At 56.4% G+C, this 14,623-nt stretch overlaps 1 protein-coding gene across 1 annotated transcript in view; it reads left to right on the top strand.

Moving 5' to 3' along the window:
• The first annotated feature begins 5,170 nt into the window (after positions 1-5,170).
• The window catches only part of CSNK1G2 (casein kinase 1 gamma 2), a 35,534-nt gene continuing 26,081 nt past the window's right edge, over positions 5,171-14,623 (top strand). The window contains exon 1 of the mRNA XM_047777659.1: positions 5,171-5,391. The gene's annotated coding sequence lies outside the window, so the exon portion shown is untranslated. The remainder of the gene's footprint in view (positions 5,392-14,623) is intronic.

Raw genomic sequence — 14,623 nt, 5'->3', positions numbered from 1 at the left:
AGCTTTCATTTGAAAAAGGAAATTTGTGGAAAAGGAGATGCCAGTGCCACTTGCATAAAGGAGACATAATGGGAGAAGTGGCTGGAATACGGACAGCTCACGTGTGGCTCTGGTGGCAGAGTGGACACCTGTGTGGACCCACGAGGGAGGGTGGTAGGTCTGTTACTCACAGGACGCCAGCGGAACGACATTAACTCTGCAGAGAGAAATCAGATGAAACCCAAGGCAAATGGCTTTTCCCCCAAGTTCATATGAAGTCCTCACCCCACACCTCAGAATGGGACTGCTTTGGGAAGAGGGTCTTTGCACAAGTGATTCGCCAAGGGGCTGTCACACTGAAGCAGGTGGTCCTAATGTAGCAGGACCAGTGTCCTATAAGAGGGGACCTCCAGGAATTTCCTGGTGGTACAGTGGGTTAAGGATCCGATGTCACTGCTATGGCATGGGTCTGATCCCTAGCCCGGGAACTTTATGCTGCAGGTTCAGCCAAAAATAAAAAGGAGGGGATGTTTGACAGACACCAGCAGGGGCCACATGGAGACAGAGGCAGAGACAGCATGATGCTGCTACGAGTCCAGGATTGTCTGTGACCCTTGGAGGCTGGGAGAGAGCTGGGGGGATGGGGCAGGCTGTATCTCTGCAGGAATCAGCCTGTTACCCCTGCTCTCTTGGGCTCTGCCCTCCTGAGCTGGGAGGGGATAAATGTGAAAGCCATGCAGCTGCCCCTCAAATACTGAGGAAGAACATCAGGGACATGAGGAGGTTGCAGGTGCTGGGCTGTAGGGAACATGCCTAGGGCATGGAGAGCAGTGCTGGGGTGGGCAGGCAGGCAGCGCAGATGGAATTTGAGGCCTGGATAGGAGTTTGGATGGTGGGCACTTGGGTCTGGGGACTGGATCTGTGCTGTTGGCTCAGAGATGTAGGACATGGGATGGGATGGAGGTGAGAGAGGTCCAAGGCCAAGTCAAGAAGGGGGCTGACTGCTGGAGCAGCCATAACAGGACCAGAGACCCGGGCCCTAAACAAAGGCTTCACCCCTTATAGCTCCAGGCCTAGATGCCCGGGGTCCGAGAGGTCCCAGGGAGGGTCCTTCCTGGTCTCCCAGCTCCAGGTTGTGCCTCTGTCCTCACAGCTCCCTCTAGTCTCAGACAAGGACACCATCCTGGGATCCAGGGCCCATCCACATCCAGTATGATCTCAGCTTCCTCCTTACCTTTATTGCATCTGAAAAGATCTCATTTCCAAGTATGGTCTCGGGTTCCAGGATGTGGGGCCACCACTCAGCATCTCTGGGGGATCTTGGCCATCAGAGCAGGAGGAAGAGCAGAAGGTATCCTGATGTGGGCATATCTGCCAGCCAGGCCCTGCCAAGGCTGCAGTGAGGGGCCTGGCTGCTTAGCCCAGGAGCCCTTGCACCCTGAAGGCCTCAGTTCCTGCACAACTGCCCCTCATGGGTCCTCTTGGCCTCAGTTTCCCTTCTGTGGCTCACGATGATCAAAGAGAACTCCAGTCCCAATCATGGGTGAGCTTGTGGTGTCAGGCCTCACCTGCAGTTGAACACTCTCTTCCATTGGGGTTGGGGTGAGGGTGCTGGCTCACCCTCAGAACACGCATGTCCAGGAGTTCCTGTCGTGGTGCAGTGGTTAACGAATCTGACTAGGAACCATGAGGTTGCGGGTTCGATCCCTGGCCTTGCTCAGTGGGTTAAGGATCCTGCATTGCTGCGGCTGTGGTGTAGGCTGGCGGCTACAGCTCTGATTAGACCCTTAGCCTGGGAACCTACATATGCCGTGGGAAGCGGCCCTAGAAAAGGCAAAAAAGACAAAAAAAAAACCCAAAAAACAACAACATATCCAAGGCCTTGTCCCACTGGGGGAGAGGCCAGGCTGCAGGCAGGGCTAATTCAGTTCAATTCGACAAAATGCACTGGGGCACCTGCTTGTGCCTGTGGGCTGGCACCAGACACCAGGACACAGCCCTGATCCCATCCTGAGGTGTCTTCATGGAGCTGCCTCTTAAAGGGTAAAGGAGCAGAAGGGGGCGCTTCCCGCCTGTCTCTTCCCGGAAATCCACAGCTATTTGGGATTTACTTGGAGGCTGGGATGTTGTGTGACTTTCTGGGATGGGGGAGTGAGGTAGGGGGCAATGGAGAGACTAGCACATCCTCTTTACAATGTTCTTGTTATTTCATCAAGAGTCCCAAAGGGGCTGTTTGCCACCCCAGCTTTCCCAAATGGTGTCCTCATGATCAAAGCCAAAAGGAAGCAAGAACATGTGGACCACATTTGAAGTGGGTTGAAAAAGAGGAAGCTTGAAAGGCTGTTTGCTTTTTCAAAGATCTCAAGTGGTGATTAGAGAGATATATATTCATTTGAGGCAGGAGGTCCTGTGCTGGCAATTCTTTATTCACTAATTCATGGACTCTCATGATGTACCCAAGGGGGTTATTGTTAGTTATAACTTAGAAGCAGAGGAGGACCAGAGGGGGTCAGTGACCTACTCATAGTCACACAGCCACTGGGTGGCACAACCCAACCCCAGCTATGGCCTTTCTATATTCTTTTTTTTTTTTTTGTCTTTTTGCTATTTCTTGGGCCGCTCCCGCGGCATATGGAGGTTCCCAGGCTAGGGGTCTAGTCGGAGCTGTAGCCACCGGCCTACGCCAGAGCCACAGCAACGCAGGATCCAAGCTGCGTTTGCAACCTACACCACGGCTCACAGCAATGCCAGGTCCTTAACCCACTGAGCAAGTGCAGGGACCAAACCCGCAACCTCATGGTTCCTAGTCAGATTCGTTAACCACTGCGCCACGATGGGAACTCCCCTTTCTACATTCTTTCAGCTGCACAAGCCACCCTATCTTTTACAGGATCAAGGCTGGAGCTTCCTTTTAAGGCTCAAATATCTCTGGAGAAGAGGCCACCATGTCCCCTGCTCCCCTGGAAGCCGAGCAACTGAAAGCAGATTTCCTTAAACATTAAGAATGGAGGAGTTCCTGGAGTTCCTGTCAGCTCAGTAGAAACGAATCTGACTAGTATCCATGAGAACACAGGTTCTATCCCTGGCCTCACACAGTGGGTTAAGGATCTGGTGTTTCCATGAGCTGTAGGGATAGGTTGCAGACATGGCTCAGATCCTGCGTTGCTGTGGCTGTGGCATAGGCCAGCAGCTGTAGCTCTGATTGGACCCCTAGCCTGGGAACTTCCATGTGCCACACCTTTGGCCCTAAAAAACAAAAACAAAAAAAAGAAGACGACACAACCATACAAAATCTACAAGATGTAGCAAAAGCAGTTCTTGGGGGGGAGTTCATATCAATACAGGCCTTCCTCAAAAATCAAGAAAAATCTCAAAGAGTGGATAGAGGAGTTCTGTCATGGCTCAGTGGTTAATGAATCCGACTAGGAACTATGAGGTTTCGGGTTCGATCCCTGGCCTTGCTCAGTGGGTTAAAGATCACTGTTGCTGTGGGCTGTGAGCTGTGGTGTAGGTTGGAGACGCGACTTGGATCTTGCTTTGCTGTGGCTGTGGTATGGGTCGGCGGCTACAGTTCTGATTCGACCCCTAGCCTGGGAACCTCCATATGCCGCAAGAGCAGCCCAAGAAATGGCAGGATTAAAAAAAAAAAAAAAAAAAAAAGGGATAGAAGAGGAGAGTTGGACCAGGGAAGTCTGAGGAAGTAAAACCTGGAGTTCTCCAGAATCTGGGAGGATTGTGGAGTTGGTTCATTCATTTATTCACCACACACCATGACCACACAGACTGAGTGCCTGCTGTGTGTGCCTACAGACCCAGCAATGAGCAAAACAGATGTGGTCCCTGGTTTGGTATGGCTGGTGGAGGAGGGTGACTTGAAACAAACACACTCCTTTATGTTAAGGCTCAGGTTGGAAGGGGTCAGCTTGTACCGAGAAAGGACAATGGGGGAAAAAGCTTGGGCTTCCTGGAGGTAGTGACATTGCGAGTGGAGCTGAAAGAGGAGAACTGGGTCAGAACAAGCCCTAAACTGTTGCCATTCTGCCATCTCCTTCTACTTTAGTTCTCCTTCCCCAAATTTGTCTGCTGGACAGCAGGACAAAAATCAGAGACCATGCAATCTTCCATCTGCCAAATCTAGCTTTTAGCCTTTAGGGTCTGGCCCTTGGTCACTCTGCTCCAAGCAAGCTTATAACACCATCTGAAATGGTCATGTCCATTTATTCACTGTCCTGTCCATCCCCTCGCTCAGGACTGAGAACTCGCTGGGAAACCGTGCCAAGAGTTTAGCTCACCATTCTATTTTCAGAACAGCTGGCAGGCACTTAATAAAGACGTGAATGGATGAGTTTCCCTCAACACTAAAAATGCCCCGCAGGAGGCACGCGGGCCACGCGGGTAGGCCCTGTCCTGGGTGATGCTGGGCCTCACTGCGGGGTTCTTGCCAAGCTCCCCCTACCCAAGCTTTTTCTAGGTCCAGGATGGACTGACAGTACATGAGCGAGTACTCTACACTACACTTGTTGAGCGCCAGCTGCTTGCTAGGGCCTGTGTTCGGGCGGCAGGCCCAGGGGAAGGTCCAGTTGGACCAGTGCCTTGAGTGACACCCTCCTCGGCTCCTCGATTATGTCACAGCTCCTACTGGCTCGGAGAAGCACCGCCCCGTCGCTAGCCTATCACTCTACACAGCTCTCCCCACCCCACCCAGCAAGTCTCCCGCAGCAATCCCCGGAAGTTGGCTTATCCACGCGCTGACCACGCCCGCGGCACCGCCCGACCGTGACGTCAAGTGGCGAGACCTTGACGCCACAGAAGCGCGGTGGGGCGGTGTCTCAGTGACCAGCCACGCGTCTCCATGGCAACGGTGGGGGCGGGCCAAGACCGCGGGCCACAGCCCCGCCCCCCAGAAGGGTTGACTGGGGACCGCTCCTTCCCCGTCCGTGCGCGCCCTCCCGGCCGCGCACCTCCGGTGGTCCCCCAGGCTGCGGCCCAGCCACACTGGGGCAGCCGCAAAGCGTGGCGGCCGTCGCGCAGCGTCGCCCGCTGCCGCAAAGCGGCGGGCGCGCCGCCGGGTCCCGCCTCGCGTTGTGACGTCACGCGCGCGCCCTACGGCCTCCGGCGGCTGCGCGGTGGGCGCCAGGCCCTCCCCCGCGACGCTGGCGGCGTAAGCGCGGGCCGCGGGCGACGCTGTGAGACCGGGGCGAGCCGGGCGCCCGCGCGGCGGGGACGGCCCGCGCCCAACATGCGGAGGCCGGCGCCGACGGCGCGGGAGCGGGGGCCCAAGCGGGCGCCAGAGCCGGAGCGCGAACAAGGTCCGGAGCGGGGTCCCGCGCCGCGCTGCTAAGGGAGCCCGGGCCGCCCAGCCCGGCCGCCCGGCCGCGGGGCCACAGCCACAGCCACGGCGGAGGCCGTCAGGTAACGACGCGCGCGCCCTCGCCGGCGGTGCGGCCACGCGCCCCGGTCCTGCGGCCCCACCCCCACGGATCCTTGGATCCCGCCGCCCGTACACCCCGCGCTTCGGACCCCCGCATCCCGCAGACCCCCGTTCCCCCGGCATTCCCGCACCCCAGGGGCCCCCAGAATCCTAACTCTGCTCTTGTGGAACTGTGCATTCCCGGCTTTGCTCTCCCACTGACCCCTAAACTGCGACCTCACTGCCCCTATGGCCCACTAGCCCCCACACTCTGGACTCCAACCCTTTTCCCTTGTACTCCAGACCTTGCCAGTGATCCCCAAAATCAGGCCCTGCAACCTCTCGCTCCCACTCATCCGCACACTACAGACCTCACAGCTCCTTACTGATCCTTCATTCCAGACCTCAGTATTCCCCACTGTTCCCTCGCTCCAGACTTTGTTGTCCTCCACTCTCTCTCGGTCCCACCCCTCCTCCCTTCTTCACTGCTCCCTAGTGCTCAAGCACACTGTCCACTTCCCATGTCCTCCTATTCCTCCAGCTCTCTCTCCTGGGCCCATGGCTGCTGCCTACGCTGCCGCACACTTGCCCCTTTGTGGCTCTGCAGGATTTGGGGGTGAGCCGGGGGCTGGGGGCAGGGGGGGGGGAGCAGCAAGAGGGGTCTGGTCTGGAGGATCTGTTTTGGGCTGCTCAGGAACTCCTGGCTCTCGCCTGGCTGCGCCTCCCCCTTCCGCCCTCGCCACCGGCTTTGTTTTCCGGAAACACTTCAGATGGGGGGGGGGTGTAGCGTCTGTGCCCTGCCAGGGACAGCACTTCCCCTGTCTTCTCTGCCCCAGTTTTCTCAGGGGACACTTTCACGTTCAGGGCTGGGGACCTTAGAGAAAGCCCTGCTCTGACGTCCTGGGTAGGCTTTGGGCAGCTGGGTTATTCCCTTGGCCTCCGGATGGCATTGTTTGCAGGAAACAGCCTGGAGGGTTCTGTGCACGTAGGTGGAGTCCAGTATGTTCTCCCCTGCCCCCTCCACCGGGAGACCTAGGCTTGGTCGGTGTCTGGGACTCTGAGGTGTCCACATATTCATTCTGTGGGGCCTCAGGGGCCCTCTCTGCCTTCTTGGGACACAGATAAGCTCAGTTGGCATTTCCCAGCCTCCAGAGACTTCTGTAGCTCTGGCCGTGAGAGATGAGTGGGAGAGTATAGGGGCTCTGATCTGGGGGGCAGAACTGACTGTAGGAGGATTGATCTGATAGTGAAGGGGGTGCTTACTGGGGCTGGAGGCAGCCCCTGAGAACAGACTGATCTGGGCTGCAGGTTTGAAAGGGGGAAGTTTGTGGTTGTCATCAGGAGCTTGTTTTTCTGTGTTGTCTCTTCACCAAATTGTGGCCTGCTCTGGGCTCTGCAGGCATGTGGATGGGTGGATGGGTGGGGGCTGAGGACAGCACCCACAGGTGCACACATCAGGGCCCCAGATGTTCATTTCCACCCCTGCAGTGCTGTCTGTGGCCCTGCCTCCAGAGAATGGAATAAGAAGGCCGCTTGGAAGTGGTGGGTGTAGGTCGAGTCTCCCGCTGCCGGGGATGGGGGCGGCTGGCTCCTGGGCTAGGGGGTCATTTGTGCCCACTGACTTGGCATTGGAGAGAAGAAGATCTGAAGGAGCTGATGGACCCTCATCCACACAGTAGTGGTCAGGTACGCGTCTGACATTTCTGTGTGCAGGTGGCTCTCAGGTCTTCTGAGTTTCTTTGATTTCCCTGAAGCAGGCTGGGAACGGGTGCCTCAGTACCTGGCTCTGAGCTGTGATGGTAGACCTTTTTGCACACTGACTACTCTGAACCTTCTCCTTTTCACTACGTAGTAATTATCTTTTGGTTGCAAGAGGAAGTAGGTGAGGTTTTGTTTTTGTTTTTGTTTTTTTTAAACTGAAAGCTATCTGCTCATCCCAGCTCTGGGGAAGCCAGCCAGCCAGCCGAGGCATTCTGGACAGCTGCAGGGCCACCTGTGTCCTTGAGGATTTACTGGTGGGTCTGAGCAAGTGCTTCGGGTGGGCCCAGTCCTCGCAAAGCTACACTAGGGACAGTGGCATGTCTAGTGGACATCCTGAGTTACTACAGAGCAGTCCCAGGCCACCTCAGCAGGAGGGTTTCTCTGTGTGGTTGTGGGGTGGTTGGGTCTCTTCTCTGGGTGGAAACTTCTTGGGTCTTAGTCCCTTGAGGTCCTTGGAGGCCTTACTGGGAGACATTACCAGGCTGCGGGCTGGGGAGGAGGCTGGCTGGGGCGTCATGACCGGGGTGCCAGCCTTAATCGGGGTGGGGGGAGTGAGCCAATTTTGTTTTAACCCTAATGGGAAACAGGCCCTTGTGAAGGAACCCTGTGTGCTGGTTGGGGTCATGTCAGTGTCGGTGTCCATTGTCTGCTTAGGGCTGTCAGCCTGATGGGGGCTTTGCTGTCGTGATCTAGGCAGTGAGTGCGCTCACCCCGGAAAGTTCTGGCCACTGGCTTGGAAAGATTCCCTTTGGGTGGTGTTTTTCCATGCCTGAGACCAGGCCTCATAGGTGCGGCAGGTCTCCCCTTCAGGCAGCTTCACCCCTGCCCCTCTCTGTTCATGAGCTTTGGAGGGCTGTGCTGGGTGACCCCCCTCCCTCTGAGTCCCCGTCCTACAGACAAGATGGAGTAAGGCCTCAGTGGTCTCCGGTAGAAGGACCTGGGGTCTGCTGAGGCCGGCCATGGACCTGTGATCCTGGGGACGCCTGTGCCCACTGGCCAGAGCCTGAGTGGAAAGGTGGTGGCGGAAACACTCATTCCTTGGGCTCCTATGGCCCGCAGGGGCCTGTGAACACCTATCCTGTTTCCCTCCTGCTCTTTCTTCCACGCAAGGAAGGAGGATGGGAGGGACTCTCAGGGAGGGTAGTTGGTGGTGGCACGTTTGTTCCTTCTCGGAACCCCAACGCCCCCATGGATCTGGGCCCGCAGTGCCCAGTCCTTCCTCATGCAGCCCTTCCTGTGAGTTTCTTCCAGCAAGCGTCAGGAGTTAGGTTGCCTGGTGGGATAGGCCGAGGTACACAGTCCTCTTGCAGCTTTTATCTGCTTAAATTCCAGAGGACCAGTCCCTCGCTTCGCAGTGGGAGACTGAGCCTGCAAAGCATGTGAGTGCGAGGGGTCCTGGCAAGCACAGGGACAGGGGTCCCTCACTTGGGCAGTGACCAGGGGATAGGAGGACAGTCTCATTGTGCCTAAGCCTGTGGGGTGAGACTTCTCTTCCCTGCCGCTCCCCCCAGCACTGTGAGGCTACACTGCATCCTGGGAAGAGTAGAGCTGCCTGCTCTCCTCGCGGTGGCTCAGAGCCTCCCCTGACAGGGTGCCCCATCTGGCCGAGGTCATGCGGGGTCATCCTGGGTCATGGCGGGATCACTGTTTACAATAGAAATAGATGTATGCTGTTAGGTGTTGCAACCTTACATTGACCTGTGATGTACTTTAGAGTTTTAAGAAGTTGCGTTTGATGGTGACTCCTCAGTTACCTAGAATCTTCTCCCTCCTGGAGGTGGTGTCAGCCAGGCTTGGTGTGATCCTCCGGAATGACTGTCATCTTCCCTCCCTCCGAGGACTTGGGGTTGCAGGGCAGCAGTGCTCATTGTGGGACCTCAATTCAGAGGTCACCTGAGATGACAAGCATTTGAGGGGCTCTCCCATAGTCATGTGCCCTTGCCATGGTCGCAGGGCCAGGCTGGTGGGCACAGTAGGGCTCTGCTGGGCGCCCAGGAGGTGACCCAGCCAGGACTGCGGGGCAGGTTGGTGGAGTGTGGGCTGAGATTAAGAACCCCAGGCAGAAAATTCTGGAAAGACCAGGTGCTTTGGGGAGAGAAGGGGTGGAGGGTGTGGTGGGGGGAAGGTAAGTGGGAACAGGCACCTGAGGGCACTCTTCCTTGCTGCTTCTGGAGTCGGCCTAGGTATTGTTCTGGGCGCTGTACTGAAGACTGGTGTCCTTACAGAAACTTCAACACAGTGGGCTAGGCTGCAGAAGGCTGGCTTGCCCTGCAGCCAGCTGCTTGTGTTGCTTAACATGGACGGGCCAGGAGGTTCCGGATCAGTGCAACAGCACCCAGAAACCCTCGTGCTGCCCCTGTTCCCCCCGCCCCCCGCCAGCTCACACCAGCAGGTGGCAGTTTGGGGCATGCTTAGCCTTGGCCTGGGCCTGCCCTCCCCTGGAGGGCCATAGTCATGGGCTGCCTTTTCCTTAAGCCGCGACCATGAATCTAGTGGGAATTTGTGCCAGGGACACTTCCTAGACCCACCTCTCCCCTTGTCACTGTGGACGACACCATGGATGTTGGGCCAGTCATTCTCTAGAGCAGCCCTAGTTGTGATGACTGCAAATGTCCCTGGTGTTGACCAGTGTTGGGGAGGAGGCACTGTGGTGAGCTGCAGCTAGGGACCTGTGGGTGCCTGTCTCAGGGCTCCCTGCATGCATCTCTGGGCCCCCACGGGCCTGCCTTTGCCCCCAGGAACTGAGAGTATGGAGGCGGGTGGGAGGGAGCCAGTGGGTGGAGTCCTGGGGACATACAGCACATCTGGACCTGAAACTGTCTCATCTGGGTGGCCTGCCAGGGTTCCCTGCGGGCACTGTCTTCCCACTCACCTCGGGCCACCCTGCTGTCCTGAGATGATCCTTTGCTCCTTCCTGGTCTCGACCCTGCCCTCCAGGCTGCTGCTTGGGAGACCTGGGCCTCCTCTGCAGGTGTTGCAACCTTGGGGTTGCATCTGTGGCTGTTGGAGGGTGGGGAGCCAGATAGGAGACATCTCCCCTAGTGTTTGGAGAGCACCGGGCCGCAGTGGATGCTTCTCTCCCTCCCTCCATAGCTGCTCCCTGGCTCATACCCCTTGCCTGGTGCCTCTCATGCCCGGCTGCTTACCTGTCTGAAGTGGTCACAGCAGTGCCGCCTTGTGGGCAGTGCAAGTGTTTTGGAGGCATAGGTATGTCTCAAGGTCCCGAGCAATGCCTGTGGCCCAGCCTAGCCCCCAAGGCACATAGGACTCTGCCTTGTGGAAAGTGGAAAGCTTGCAACTGCCCGTGTAAAAAGCAGAAAGTGACAGGTGATGTCCTGTCCATTTTGTTTGACTTGCTGTATTTGAGGTGTGGTCAAATGTTTAAATACATCTTGGTGTGAGACGGTATGTTGTCCTTCTTTTTTTGAGTGTGTGTCTTATACAGGCATGGCTCATCACCATTTGGAAGCTAAATGTTCATTGGAAATCTTGACTTTAACAAATATGGACTCGAGTAGAAAACATCAGTGCTCTAGAGACCCAGTGAGAATCCTGTGGGAGGCTGTCAGCACTGATGTTATGCGAAGCCAGATGTTGCTGATAAGAGTGCAGGGTGACCAGTGAAATTGTAGTTTCAGGCAAACCACTAGAAATTTCTTAGCATAGGCGGGAGTTCCTGTCGTGGCTCAGCGAAGACGAATCTGACCAGTACTCATGAGGTTGCAGGTTCGATCCCTGGCCTTGCTCAGTGGGTTGAGGCTCCAGTGTTGCCCTGAGCTGTGGTGTAGGTCACAGACTCGGCTTGGATTTGGCGTTGCTGTGGCTCTGGCATTGGCCAGTGGCTGCAGCTCTGATTGGACCCCTGACCTGGGAACTTCCACGTGCTGTGGGTGCAGCCCTAAAAGAAAATAAATTGCTTAGTGTAAACATACCCCAAATAGTGTGTGGGATATACTTAATGCTAAAACTTTTTTGTTGCTTATCAGAATTTCCTTGTTAACAGGGTGCCTGTTTTTATCTATGTTTGGGCACCCTAGGCTGGTGTCAGCCTGCTGTCTGGGCTCAGGGAAGGTGGGCTGCGGTGTGCGGTGGGTGCTGGCTGACGAAGTGTGGGGTGGAACCTTGGTGATGAAGTGGGGGTGTTCCCAGCCAGCTGCAGGCCCTGCCGTGGCCACGCCTCTCAGTGTCTGGGGCAGGCCGGGCATCTAGTGATTGCACCCTCTAGGCAGCAGGGCTTCTGCAGCTCTCCGCTGATCTTGGGGACCAAGTTCTGCTTGCTCACAGGCCGAGCTGCCAAGTCTCTCTGGGCCTCCTGATGCTGAGCTAGGTGCCCCAGGACCTGGGGACTAAGCCTGTGCTGGGCAGTTGTGGGGGGACCTCAGCCCAGGGATGCTGGGAAGGACTGAGCTAGAGGCGGTGAGTCAGCCCTTCCTCCCCTCCCCACCTTCTCACTGGTTTCTGCGTCTTTTACTTCCTGTGGGCACACACCTCTCTATTTCTCTGAGATATTTACAGCTGTGTCTGTCACAGAAGCTGCTTAAACCCTGGGAGCAGGAGGTGTGGCTCTGGCAGCCGCCCCGCAGGTTGGACTTTGATCTGTGTTGGATGAGCCCTGTTCTCTGGGCCTCTGCCAAGCCCTGCTCTCCGTGCCCCTCCAGATAGCTTTGCTGAGGTCCCAGGCTTGCCACTGTCTCTAGTTGGGATACAGTGCACCAACCATAAAGCTCACTAGGGAGTACGTCTCGGTGGTTTTAATCGTTCAGCCATCACCTCTAATTCTGCAGCACTCCATCAACCCAAAAGATTGGAGATCTCGTGGCCTTAAGCCCTGGAGGGACATACAGGGAGGAAATGAAAGGCTCAAAGCCCCAGGAACCTACTCTCTATCTCTGTGGATGTGCCTGTTCTGGATGTTTCCCATCCATGGAATCCCACGCTGTGTCCTTCTGTGTCTGCTTCTTTTACTGAGCATCGTTGTCTCCAGGTCTGTCCATGTGGTAGGGGTGTTGGTGCTTCTCTCCTTTTCAGGGCTGAGTGATGCTCCCTTGTGTGGAGGACACGTGTGTTTATTCACTCTTCAGTTGACGGACATCTGGGTGGTATGTGCCTCTTGACTGACATGAGTCGTGCTGCTGTGGACATGCAGGTGTAGGTTCTGTGTGGACGAGTTTTCAGTTCTCCCAAGCGTACACCGTGGCTGGATCGCATGATAACTCCATGTCTAACTTTGGAGGAACCGCTGACTGTTTTCCGTGGCATTTGCACCATCTCATGTTCCACCTGCCGTGGCTGAGGGTCCTATTTCTCCACGTCCCCACCGGCTCCCCCTCCAGGGTCTGCATCCTGGCCTCACACAGTGTCTCTCCTGTCCTGGGTGGGGTCTGACCTTTTATCTTGATATCTCTGCCTCCTCAGTCTGTGAACTCTGACCAGTTTCTGGAAGACTCTTTTCCCTCTGCCCTGCACTTTCTGGAATGCCAGCTGTGTGGAGCATGTGGGCGCTGCAGCTGGTCTTGCCCTTTGATGTCACAGACGGGCCGGCCTCCCTTGCCTGCTCTTCTAGAGTGACTGATAGGCCCACGGGGCCACGGGTACAGGCCGTGTGATACCCCAGGCCGCTGCCTTGTTCTCGGTGTTTTTCAATAGCAAGACACTCCCACATTGAGAAAAACAGACATGACGGCAAAGCCTAAGGGATGTTTTTGAAAAGTCACTCAGAACCCAGGAGATGGGCACTACTCACACCTGAGTGAGACCCTTCCAGTTGCCTGAAGAGCAGGAGGTGTTTATGAGTGGGGTCCGGCCACTCTCTGTAGATCCTCCCCCTTCGAGAGGCTGTGCCCCACGGCCTGGTGCTCCCACTGCTGTGGACAGAGCACCACTGCTGCCTGTTAGCCTCCAAGTGGGGTCATGGTGCACCAGCTTCAGGTGAGGGTTGGGGTTGTCTGGGAGGGAGGCCTGTAGGAAAGCCTGAGGAAGCTCCAGGTGGGACACAGGTGCCAGGGTTGGGCAGGGGCTGGCTGTCCCTCCTGGAAGGCAGCTGCCTTGTGCGGCAGCTGAAAAGAGGGCAGAGTCCTTATCCAGGGACCTGCTGGCTCTGGGGCACATGTATGGGTGGGGAGCCGGTCTGGACTGGCTGGGTGGGTGACACTCCATCTGCCCCAGTGAAGCTGGGGAGATGGGCAGTATTGTTTTCTGGTGGGTTTACAGGTGCTTTGGGCCTTTCATTTCCTCCCTGTGTGTCCCTCCAGGGCTTAAGGCCATGAGATCTCCAGCCCGTGCGTCTGCTGGCACTGCCCTTAGCACTTGGAGGAGGCCATTCACACTCCTGAGGGTGGTCCAGGCCACTGGCCCCAGGCTAGAGGATGTGGTGAGAACCGCCCCTCACCTTTCCCTCACTGTTCTCAGGAAAGTTGGCCCCTACTTGCAGGGGGCAGGATGGGATTCCAGGTGTGGAGTGGTGGGGGAAATGCCTCTGCCCCATGGGCACACGCTCTGTAGGCTGCACATCTGGCTTCCTTGCTGTGCAAGGAGGTGTCCTCCCTCACCTGGCTGGGGGGCCGGGTTTGCATCAGTGCAGGTGCCCTGCCCCCATGCTCTGGCTGGCTCCTTTTTATCTCTGATAGTTTGAGAGGCAGAGGCCAACTGAGGCTTACTGAGGCCTTAGCGTTTCCTCGTTCTCTGCCCTTTGTTTCTTCCACCTCTGTGTTCCTTCACCAGATGGTCACTGTGTTTTTGCCTGGGACCACTACTGTGCCCTTGGGGAGCGTGTTTAGTGGCTCAGGTGTGCTGTCAAGGCAGTGAACATTGTGGTGGAGGTTGAGGAGCTGGGCGGTGACCTCTCTGGGTGACATGTGTTAGGATCGGAGCAGGTGCGGAGGTCCTAAGGCAGGAGCCTGCCCTCCTGTCACCTAGATCAGGTGGGTATCAGGGAGGTAACTCCCAGAGGAGTTGGTGAGATATTTCTTTATATATTTATTTATTTATTGGTGAGATTTTTTAAAAATTAAATACACTGTTTTAGGTCAATTTCAGATTTACAGAAGAGCTGAGAAACAGTTTCTTTTGGCCCTGTGAATAGTCACTGTCGTTCACGACTGCCTTAGCCCCAGAGCTGACATGCCAGTGTTGAAACGTCGTCCTTAACCAGTGTCTGTGTTTTCCTCCATTTCCTCTCTGCCCCAGGACCCCCGTGACATCTGATTGTGTCCCCCCCCCCCAAGTGTGACAGTCTCACCATCCTTCCCAGGGATGCCCCCAGGCTGAATGTGTTGGGGTTTTCTTGGGATTGCACTGGGGCTATATGTTACGGGGGTAGGGTGGGGAGACCTCAGGAGAAGTGCTCTTATCACCCATCACCCCGCCAGGGGTCTCTGCTGCTGCCCTTGGCCTGCCCTCCTGGCTCTTCCCCCTTTTTCCCCCTTCTCTCCCATTCTGGAGTCAGAAGTCACAGGCTCCAGCCGAGGGTCCTTC

This window comes from Phacochoerus africanus, chromosome 4 (genome assembly GCF_016906955.1).
Source record: "Phacochoerus africanus isolate WHEZ1 chromosome 4, ROS_Pafr_v1, whole genome shotgun sequence".
Lineage (NCBI taxonomy): Eukaryota > Metazoa > Chordata > Mammalia > Artiodactyla > Suidae > Phacochoerus > Phacochoerus africanus.
Note: the sequence above shows the minus strand (reverse complement) of the source record. Positions and strands in the feature narration are given on the sequence as shown.